The sequence below is a fragment of the Typopeltis vanoorti genome, chromosome 4 (genome assembly GCF_054136105.1).
Source record: "Typopeltis vanoorti isolate ZY-2024b chromosome 4, IOZ_Tvanoo_1.0, whole genome shotgun sequence".
Lineage (NCBI taxonomy): Eukaryota > Metazoa > Arthropoda > Arachnida > Uropygi > Thelyphonidae > Typopeltis > Typopeltis vanoorti.
In genome coordinates, this window is record NC_143552.1 from 171854425 (window position 1) to 171866739 (window position 12315).

Below are 12315 nucleotides of genomic sequence, written 5' to 3' on the forward strand. Positions count from 1 at the left end.
AAATCTCGAAGATTTCACTCCAACGCTCGCCTGTTTAAACGGTATTTGTTTCACGGTCATTCAAATATGGGTTCGCGCATTTCGTCTCAAAGGGGTAAAAGAACCGAAAATGCAGGAGAAAGGCCTGGTTGTTCTTCCAAGAGTAGAAGAGGAGCCGACGGCTCTGATTTAGGTAAGAAGAGCCATTGTAGTAATGAATCGAATAAAAGTCGTTACAGAAATATAGTAGAACAGCCTGATATTCCAACTCGAGTTGACAAAGTTCATTTACGTAAGAAGAGCCATTTCAGTAATGATCCAAATAAAGAGCGTTGTAATAAAGAATCGCATGAACGCCGTTATAGCGATGTAGTAGAACAGCCCAATAGTTTAACTCGAATCGACAAAGTTTATTTACATAAACAGAGCCAATTCAGTAGTGATCCAAATAGAGAGCATTCTAAAAAAAATAGAACAGCCAGATAGTTCTTCCAAGAGTGCAATAACTAGGATGGAGTCCTTTCAGCAACAGTACGTGCTAGGCAGACTTCTAGGTAAAGGAGGGTTTTTGGTCAGATTTTGAGGGTGAGAGGTTAAAGGATAACGCACCGGTGAGTTTCCTAATTCAGCTCTTGAATTTGAAATGTCGTACTTCATAAATTATCTTGTTTTTCAGTTGCTTAATTTAATTTTAATTTCTTAGGTTGCCGTAAAGCATGTACTGAAGGTGAAAGTAACAGAATGGGGAGAGGTAAGTTCGATTCTTTCTTTAAGTGTTTTTTTCTGTAGTAAAAATGGTTGTCTCCTTCATTCATTTTACGACCTTGTACATAGGTTAACCCATGTGAAAGGCCGAGATTTTATATTTTATGGAACTTGTTTAGTTTTCAGTGTTTATTCCTTTTTACTTTAAACATTAATGAAGCGATGAAGCTCTTTCGTTTCAACTTTTGAAATCGCTTAATTAGGAAAGTTATTTAGTTATTACTTAATTAGAAAGAAAGTGAGTCATTTTGTATTCTGAATGTTTTTAAGTTATATTACAAGATTGCATTACCGACTCCTTGTAACGTATTTGAATAACTACTAATTCTAGCGTAAACTGCGAATGAATTAACGTTAAACTACATTGGTGGTATAAAAGAAAGTGTACTTTACGAGTGAAACTTGCATGTTCTGTTTCAACAAGAGTGATAATCATATTAATGTGTGCAATATTTCACAATTTAACGGACTGATTGTTTTCATATCTGATATCGCTGGGAAAGAAATTTGCGAAGCGTTAGTCAGATTTACCAATTATGTATACCCCCCCACCGCTATGGGGGATGTTTAAACATAATCGTTTAAAACGGCATTACTAAATAACATGAAATTCAATACATGTTAAGCATTCCATAATGTGATTGTATGATATACTTATTCTAATGATTTAAGCAGCATGATGAGAGATCACGTGAACTTAATTCTCTTTCCCCCTTTCATTTATAGATGAATGGACGTCTTTTGCCTTTGGAGATATGCCTAATGCAGCAAGTGCGACACATCCCCGGTGTTGTTACCATTATTGACTGGTTTGACAGTGGAGATTCATACCATATCGTAATGGAGAGGCCCGAGATGTCGAAAGATTTGTTTGAAGTGATTAGCGAGAAAGGACCTCTCGAACTATTAGTGCAAAGGTATTTCCAACAGATAGTTGAAGCAGTGGTATCTTGCTATAGAGAACGTGTTATTCACAGGGATATTAAGGACGAAAATGTTCTGGTGGACCTGAACAGAGATGAAATTAAACTCATTGATTTCGGTTCTGGAGCCTACCTGAAGGACAGCGTCTACACAGATTTTAACGGTAGGTAATTTCGGTTTCGAATTAATGATGATCAAAAATCAGCTGGTTTTCAGGGTGCCTTTTGTAGCGATATGGGAAATATGGTAATAGCATTTGCTTCTGCAGTGTTAAGGCAACCTGAAGAAAAACGATTATAGATTCAACTCCAGTCAATAGGAGTGGCACTCCAAAACAAATCGGGGTAGAGTAAATGGTGGGGAAAGTAACAGCTGAAACGTGACGTCACTGCCACCTGTTCCTGCAGGAAATTCCAAGCATTCCATACTCATAACGTCACGGTTCGGACACTCTGAACCAAATAGTGGTAGGATAAATGTTGGGGGGGGGAGTGACGCAGGAATCGTGTCCTCATTGGTCGGACAATATGAAGCGGCTCAAGATAAGATGAGGAATAGTGTCGTGAATGTTTCTTGTTATTATTATCAGATGTAGATAAGTGACGTAATTGTTACTTGTAAATAAGTGACGTTATTGTTTTGAATGGAAAAGGGAGATAAGCATGATTGGTGGGATACTATGAACCAAACAGTGGTAGGGTGAAAGGGGAAGTGATGTCAGTATCCTAGATGTGTGTTGTTATGAGTTAAGTAAATGGTTTGCGTATGGTATTATGGGTGTTATTGTGATAAGATAATGTTTGGAAATGTTTGAAATTTCGCTGGGGCCCTCATCTGTCAGGGACATCACGTGGGGTGTTTGGTTAGCTTAAAGCATTGTGTGTGATGCTTAGAGATAAGGAATCGTGATGTTTTGTGTTTGAAAATTTCTGGGGAACATATACCTCTCTGTGATATCACATGGTGTTTTGGTTTGCATATGGAATTGTGGGCGATGTTTTTGAGATAAGATATCTTGGAATTTTCCCAGGGTGACACACATCCTTCATTTTCGTCATGTTTTGTCTTTGGTTATCTATAGATGGCTGTACTAATTTTCCAATACATTTTGGGGTATTTTCTCGTGTTAAAGGGTAGGAATTCTTAGAGTAGATTCATGATAGCGGCAGTGTTTAGACTTTTCTGAATAATTTAATTATATGCTGGTGTCACTCAAACATACACTTTTTTATTTGCTCCGATGTTATCACTACCAGTTAGAGGTGACATCACTAAAAGGTTATTTGCAAATGACAACCTATTTTCGAATCAACGTTATCTTGTTCACTAATGATTTGGTAATGGTGTTTTTTTTAAGTTTACATGAAGAGAAAAAAACCAATCTGTATTTTAAAAAATAAAAAATAGACATCTCCTTGCAGATATCTGTAATGCTATGCATTAAGGCAAGGGCCACTACCCATACTGGTTTTGACTTTTATTTAGGTCTCTTCAGTGGGAGCCAGCCGCAGTAGTGGAAACACCAGTCCTTATAGTCCTTATAAGGACTGGCTTAAAGGGGCGAAGCAAGAATGCTTTTCATCTTCCCCGTTATCTGTAGAGGACAGTGTAGGGATAAGGTGTTATTGAGCTATTAAAGCTCTGATCATGGCAGGAAGGTAACAGCAATAGCCGAGCCTCAGTTAGAACTTCATTGGCTACAGCATTGCCATCCATTACCCTCCAAGAGTATTGGATTGAATGAATCAATCACCGCATCTCACGGTCGATGGATCATTCATATCCCGGGCAGAAGCAAGGAGAGGTCATCCCAACTTATAGGAGTTGCCAAAGGGTGTACAACCTTATTATTAAATTACTACGGATTCAGAGAAAGATGTTGAGAGTTTATTTTTCACTTGGTTAGACTATAATAAGTTTAATTTAATCCTTTATCCAAGTGTGAGCAAACAAAGTTTGCACCTGAAAGTATCTTCCGGAATGTTGTAAGGTAGTAAAGGTATTAAAGGATTAAATTAAACTTATTATAGTCTAACCAAGTGAATAATAAACTCTCAATATGTTTTATTTGATTGCAATATTATTAACAAATTGTATTTACTGAATCTAACATGCAGAATGTAAATAAAGTGAAAAAGATGGTATTTTTTTTCTTATTCTTCTGATTTAACATTTGCGCTGATGTTCATAGTGTATGATTTGCCTCTATTTGCCTCTGGTACTTATGTGGAATTCCTGTGTTTTTTCTGAATGTGACACTTCCAAACAAATTGAACTATGGTTTTTACATAGTTCAACTATGTAAAACTAATTTCCGTTAGTCCCAATTGACTGCTGTCCTCTCAGCCTGACATTTATTTCATAGTAGGGATATTTATATATATATATTTTAACACAATCATTATATTACATATTCTTTCCAATACAAATAAATAATTATTTACTCTTATTTCAAATGAAAATTACCTCAGAAAAAAATAAAGAAAAATTGTAAAGAAAAAAAAATGTTGACCCTCAAATAACTATTTATGATCACAGCAAACAAGAAATTCATCAGCTTTTTCAAAGTTTTAAAATTTATGCACATATTGTTTTCATCATTTGGTATCATTTAAATGAAGAACGGGTCTGCCTATTAAGTTCGTTAATATTGTTTGATTTTTCTCTTCCAATGGAGAGTATTTTTTGATATGCATGTTGATTCACTTGTTATCTGCATGCTATGATACCTTATTTATTTTGTTTCACTTTTCATGTGAAATATTCTCTACTAAAATTCTACCTGTTAATTTAATACCCATTTCCTTTAGCTTTCAAGAGTTGATACGGTTTCATGATTGGATTTTCAAAAAAAAAAAAGTCTGGTTAGTGTGTAGCATGAAATTTCACAAAGAAAAAAAATGTTATGGTTTTATTTAAATTTATAAAACATATCAACGCCACCCAATTTGTTCATTGAAATTTACACATTTTATTTGAATGAAATATTATTTACAAATTGTATTTTCTGAATCTAACATACAGAAAATAATGTGAAAAATACAATATATATTTTTGTTCCTTAATCTTATTGTTAAATTTGCACTGTTGTTCAAAGATTCTTCCCATGCTTGAGGAATTGCCATCATGTGGTTTTTGACAATCTGACTCTCATCTGCATGTTAATTTTCATTTGGTTATCGTTGGGAATTTATTCTCTTCCTCTTCTCTTTCAACCTTCTGGTTCTGTCCACTGCTGGACGAAGGTGTCCCCCCATGATTTTCCAGATCCCTTGGTTTTCTGCCTCTTCCATTCATCTCACTCCTGCAATTTGTTTCAGTTCATCTCTCCACCTTCTTCTTGGTCTTCCTCTTTGTCTTGCTTCATCCATTGGTCTCCACTCTGTTGTTTTTCTAGTCCATCTCCTGTCACTGCATCTGGCAATATGGCCAACCCATCTCCACTTAGCCTGTTTAATGTATTTTACAATATCCATGACACCTGTTTGAGATCTTATCCAGATATTTGTCTTCCTGTCTCTTACTGTTATTTTTAGCATACTTCTTTCCATGCGATGTTATGGTGTTCGCAGCTTTTTTGTTTAGGGCTTCTGTTCAAGTCCATGTTTCTCCTCCATATGTTAGGACGGGAAGTATGCACTGGTCGAAAGCTTTCCTTTTTCGACTGATAGGGATATCACTTCTGAATATGTCTCTCATTTTCCCATAAACCTCCATCCAAGATGAATTCTTCGTTCAATCTCATTTCTTTGGCACTCCTCAAAGGATACAAATTGGCCCAAATATACATATGAAATAACCTGTTCTATTTCATGGTTTTCAACTTTGATAGTTCTATGGTTTATGTATTTATTCATCATTATTTTTGTTTTTTCTCTATTCATTTTTAATCCAATTTCTCTGGAGGCTTCGTTTAGCTGATTTAGCCTTTCTTCCAGATCTGCAATATTATCTGCTATCAGGACAATATCATCTGCAAATTTCAGGTGATGCAGCTTTTCTCCATTTATGTTTATTCCTTTTGTTTCCCAATCAAGGCTTCTAAAGATTTCCTTTAGTGCAGCTGTAAATAATTTGGGAGATATGGTGTTGCCTTGCCAGATGCCTTTTTGTATTGGGAACTTTTCACTGTTTTTATAATTTAATTACAGCAGTTGCATTATTGTAAATATGTTTTAGTGTTTCAATATATGGTTTTCAGTTCCCTGGGTTTCAAGTGCTTTTAGTGTTGCAGATGTTTTAACTGAATCAAATGCTTTTTCATAGTCTATATAGGCCAGACATATGGGTTTATTGTATTTAATTGATTTTTCAATGAGCTGTCTTAATGTGTGAATATGGTCCAATGTATTGTAATTTTTCCTAAATCCAGCTTGTTTCACAGGATTGCATTCCCTCTTGTTTAGATTTTATTCTATTATTTATAATTTTTGTGAAAACTTTATACATGGTGGGGAGTAGGCTTATAGGTCTGATGTTTTTAATTTCTTTCTTATTGCCCTTTTTAAAAATTAATATTAGAAGTGAATTGTTCAAATTTTTCGGAATTTTTCTCTGTTTTAGGTATTTATTGAACAGTTTATTTGGCTGTTTGATGACAGAGCTTCCTCCCAGTTTTAAAGAAGTCTACCATAATTCCATCTTCTCCTGGGGCCTTTCCATTTTTCATTTCCCGCAGTGCCATTTTCACTTCACCTTGTAAGATCTCGGGGGAATCATGTTTTTCCTCATTTGAGTAATCCATAGATGATTCTTGGATGTTCTCGTCATTGTCTTCATAGAGTTAAGGTTATATAAAATTCCTGAATTCTTTTGATTATTGCATCTCTATTTTTTATCAGTTCACCATTTTTTCTTCTTACAGCAGTTATTTCCTTTATCAGTTTGAACAATGTTCATCTTAGGAACTTCATATTACTATTGTTTCTTTAATTTTCCTAGTATTATACGATCTAAGTTCATGTTTCATCCTTTTACGTAGAGTTTTACAAATTTCCGTATATTCTATTTTATTGGTGTCATTCAAATCTCTTTTCATATCTCTTCTTTTCTTCATCAGATCTGAGGTTTCCTGTCTTAGTTTTTCCTCTCCTTGGTGCCTTTTTACAGCTCCTATTTCTAGTGCACAATTCAAGATAGATTTTGTTAATATTTCATTAGCATCATCGATGGTAGTATCTGTGTTTAACTTTTTGTAGTTGATTTTTGAGTGATTCTCTATAACAGCTTTTATTGTAGTAGAGGTTCGTAGATTCACTAAATTGAACTTTTTCTTATGAGCTCACTCTGTTCCCATTTTGTGTTAATCCATACTTTTGCCCTTACTAGTCTGTGGTCGCTTCCTGTGTTAAATCTATTAAGCACCAGTATTATTTATTATATATCTTCTGTTGGAGAGGATGAAGTCTATTTCATTGGAAATATGTCCATTTGGGCTTCAAGTCCATTTTTGGTCGATTTTCTTCTTGAAAAAGCTGTTCATAATAAAGAGGATATTTTCTTCTGCAAATTCAACAAGCCTTTCTCCTCTTTCATTCCTCTGTCCAAATCCAAATTTACCAATTGAGTTCAGATGGTCATCTTTAATGCCAATTTCGGCATTAAAATCGCCCATTATAATTATGTAGAATTCTTTAGAATTATTGAATGTGTATTCTAATGTTTCTAGATGGTCCATAGTTGGGGTATATACTTGTATAGTTTTCAGTTGGTATCTCTTATTTATAAAGAGATTTAGTTCAGCTTTTCTTGATGTTATTTTATTTACAAACAGGATATTGTCCTTGATCGTTTTATTTATTAGGAATCCTACACCACCAGTTGAGTTTCTGTCACATTCACATTGGTAGAGTAGATGTCCATCTTTTAGTCACATGAGAGTTTCTTCTTTCCTTCTTATCTCTGAAAGGCCCACATCGTCCCATTTTATATGTTCCAATTCCTTTCATCAGTTCTTCCAATCTATCATCATCCTGTAGAGATCTGCAGTTATATGTTCCTACTAATATACTTCTATCATTATGCACTGTAGGTGGACTCATTGTAGCTAGTGGAGACCATAGCATATTTTTCGATCTAGACCCTCTGCCTAAGTAGGATGTGTCCATTTTTATGCTGGGCGATGGAGGAGCCAGTATGTAATTTTCCTATTTTATTCATTCATTAATGGGGAGATATTTGGCCTAATTTGGGAATTTATTACTGTAGTAAAACTAAGGTTTGAATATTTAATTTTTTGAAACCAATACATATCTTTCTGAGCATTATTAACCAGGCTACAAGACATCTATAGACATCAAAGTTATCATGGATGCGAAGTGCATATTAAAATTGTAATACCATTGATATTACATTGAAATATATGATGGATACGATACATATGAGGATCGTATTTGATCCATAACAGGTGGTTAAACAGATGGCAAGGTGGTTAAAAGCACGAATCTTTCATTATGTTTCCAAAAGCATTTAATAGTACACATTGTTTTCGGCATCCAATTTCATTTAAATCAAGAACAGGCATCCCTATTAAACTTGCTAATGTTTTTGATTTTTCTCTTCCTTTGGTGAGTAATATTTGATATTTGCATGTTGATTCTATCATCCAATTTCTTAGTTTGTCCAGAGATAGTGAACCAATTTCCCACTTCAGCTTGTGGTTATATTTTATTAACCACGAATTCTATTTTTTTTAACTCTTTCAGGTAATTTCCAGCTACAAGGTGATTTTGTCAATGCATATCTTATAATAATGCTATCGGAAATAAAAATTTCTTTAGGAAATAAATTTGAAGTCTTATTCAAAAGAAATTGACAGTCGATTATTCCAATGATAACTAAAAATTCATATTTTTCACCCAATGTAGATTTTTCATATTCGTTTTTCTTCATTTTCTTCTTAGATTACTTCATATGGCACCACAAATAAATAGTTATTTATTTATTTATTTATTTATTTAGTTATTTATTATTATTATTATTACACTGATTATTAGCTCTGATCTTATATTTTATGTAAACTTTCTGTGACAAAATTCTAAACAATTAGAACTCTCCTCAAACAATTTTGTGGCTCACCCATTATTTTTACATTACCAAACACCACAAAACAGCAACTGCAGTGGATAAACGATTAACTTAAGTTCAAAGTCACTTGACTCTATGGTTTTTTCTTATAGTACTGTTTGCCCTTACTATGCCCTACCCTGATTGTTCCTTCCAAAATGAACCTTATGCACAGATGAATCAATGACATGTTTTTGCATACCATTGGTGTGGTTTTATCTTACTTTGTGTGTGGAAAGGTAAAATTTGTATATGGTTATCTGAAGAGTAAAAACATTTTTTCTATACCAAACTTTAAGAGTTAAAGTCACATTTTTGGGTAAATTTTGTGCTGTTTCTCTGTAAAACAACCAAATTCTAACAGATCGGATTTTCTATTATGTGAACGAATTGTTTTCAGATAACTCAAACAATGTGAATGGGTAGCATTAGACAATTTCTAAAATAATAAATTACATGGATATCAGTTTTCAACACCCCCCTCTGCTGTTTCTGGCATTAATTTCACAGTAGTGATTTTTTTAAAATAATTAAACAGAATTGCATTAAGGTATAAAGTTATGGATTTAAAAATCAATTTCTAATCAGAATCACTGAGTAAAAAATTCACTGTGGAAAAACACAAAAAAAAGCACACATCTTTTGTTCATTTAAGTTTAGAAATGCATATTTTATTTTGCTGAAATACTATTTACAAGTATATTCACTGAGAAAATTCGAAAAACCTGTAATTAGCTAAAAAATATTTCACAGTATTAAGTTTACACTATTAACATTTTACAAAGAGTTCAATTAATAAAATTTTTGTTCCTCACTGTTTCATGGTCACATTACATCAAAATAGCTGGTTACTCAAAAAAAGAGTTTTTATTAAAATCCGATACCATGGTAAGCACAGCTCCATGCATTTGATATTGTGTCAGCCTGGAAATGACACCATGCCTCCCTAAACATTCTGTGTATTCTTTTGTCACCAAATATACACAAACAATTTTCGTAAAATGTTTGTAAATGTCCCAAAGTTAAAGAATCCTTATTGAATTGGATAAAATCTTGAAAGTCTAATTTTACCATTGATGAATTTAAATGATTAGCGATAATTTTCCCCATTATACGAATAACTGGTAATTCAGTTTCCAAAAATAGTAAATGATTATCAATGTCGTACATTTTTGGTGAAAACCTTTTCAGCTTCTTCACAACTACTAGAAAAAACTTTACTTCCATCAGCTCCTGCATCATCAAGTATTAGTTCCATAGTCAACTCTTCTATGCAAGTAGCCAAGGATATCAGACCACTTCCTGCATAACTTTTTGCAAGTAGTTCTGGATAAATACATCACAATCTACGTGTTTTCTAAAATAATTGGTTTCCATCCTTTTAAAACTATGTGAAGAGTTTTGTCTCTTGCTATTTTCCTGAAGAAAGAAAATTTCAATGACTTTTGTGGCTCGCTCATTATTTTACTTTACTTTCCTGGATACAAAACACCACAATACGATAGCTGCACTGGATGAACGAATTGCCATAACCGCAAAGACACTTGACATATTTGTTTTTCCTTATAGTACTGTTTACCTGACCCTTAACTCTGACAGTTCCCTCCAAAATGAAACTTTTGCACAGTTGATTCAGAGACATGTTTCTGCATGCTGTTGGATATGATGGTGATGTGAGATTATCTTACTTTAAGATATCATAGGGCAAATCTTATCTCTGTGGCTCGAAGGGTATTATATATTATTTGTCCTTATTATGTTAAGTACTTTAAAAAGTACTTAACATCAAAAAGTGTTTTTGATGTTAGACCATGAGACTAGTTCTCTCGCTCATATGTCCAAAATTCTTGGGATGGGGAAAAAAGCATTTGGTGGTGGAAGTGAAAAGGTCATCAAGAGGGTGACAGAGATTTTCCTGCCAATGCTCCCCTAACCCCATCATCCCCCTATTCTCCCTCTCTCCTGCAGAAAATGTCTGCTCAGCCTAGTGGAAATCAGCAAGTTCCTCGTTTGCAGATATCTTTTAGTGATATCACTTCCAACTGATACTAATAATTTTAGAGTAAAAAAAACGTTTTTTTCCTTCCACAGGTATCAGTTGGAAATGACATCACTAAAAGATATCTCCAAATGAGGAGCTTGCCGATTTACACTAGGCTCAACAGATATTTTCTGGAGGAGAGAGGGGTTAGAGTATGGGGTGGGACAGCATTGCATATAAGTGTTTTTCTTTTTTTTTGCTCAGACTTTATCAGTTGGAGGTTTTTTTTGTCCATGAATCATCTGTGCGAAAGTTTCATTTTGGAAGGACAGGGTTAAGGATCAGGTAAAGAGTAATATAAGGAAAAACAAAATAGTCAAGTGTATTTGCAGTTACAGCAATTCATTCATCCAGTGCAGCTATCATGTTGTGGTGAGTTGTATCCAGGAAAGTAAAGTAAAATAATGGGTTAGCCACATAGTCATTGAAATTTTCTTTCTTCAGAAAATAGCACGAGACAAAACTCTTCGCATAGCTCTAAAAGGATGGAAACCGATCATTATTTTAGACAACGTGTACATTGTGATGTATTTTTCCAGGACCACTTGGGAAAAGTTATGCAGGAAGTGGTCTGATATCCTCGGCTACTTGCAAAGTAGAATTGACTATGAAATGGAGCTCAGTGAGTGTTGTATTCTGAAATGCCAAGATGGGGAACTAATACTTGATGATACAGGAGCTGATGGAAGTAAATTTTTTTCTATTAGTTGTGAAAAAGCTGAGAGATTTTCACCACAAATATATGACATTGTAATCATATACTATTTTTGCAAAGTGAATTATCAGCTATTCATATCATGGGGAAAATTATCGCTAATCATTTAAATTCATCAATGGGTAAAATTTCACTTTCAAGATTTTATCCAATTCGATAAAGGTTCTTTATTTTGGAACATTTATGAACATTTCACAAAAACTGTTTGTGTATATTTGGTGTCCAAAGAATATATATGGAGGCATGGTGTCATTTCCAGGCTGACACAATATCAAACCATGGTAAGCACAGCTCCATTCATATCTGTTTTATAAACTCTTCTGCATGACCAGCTATTTTGATGTAATGTACCCAAGAAACAGTAACAAAAATTTTATTCATTGAACTCGCTGGAAAATGTTAAGAGTGTAAATTAAATATTGTGAAATATTTTTAGTTAATTGCATGTTTCAAATTTTTCTCAGTGAATATACTTGTAAATAGTATTTCAGTAAACTAAAATATGCATTTGTAAATTTAAATGAACAAACATATATTCTTTTGTTGTTTTTTCCACAGTGAATTTTTTACTCATTTAGTTATTCTGATTAGAAATTGATATTTAAATTCGCAACTTTATACCATAATGCAATTGTGTTTAATTATTTTAAAAAAAGCACTACTGTGAAATTAATGCCAGAAACAGGGGAGTGTTGAAAACTGATATCCATGTAATTGAATATTTTAGAAATTGTAAAATGCTACCTATTCACATTGTTTGAGTTATCTGAAAACAACTCATTCATATATTCAAAAATCCGAACTGCTATAATTTGGTTGTTTTACA

General features: G+C 33.7%; 1 pseudogene; it reads left to right on the plus strand.

Annotated features, from left to right (window-relative positions):
- The first annotated feature begins 490 nt into the window (after positions 1-490).
- Positions 491-12315, plus strand: part of LOC150107848 (serine/threonine-protein kinase pim-1-like) — a 108840-nt pseudogene continuing 97015 nt past the window's right edge.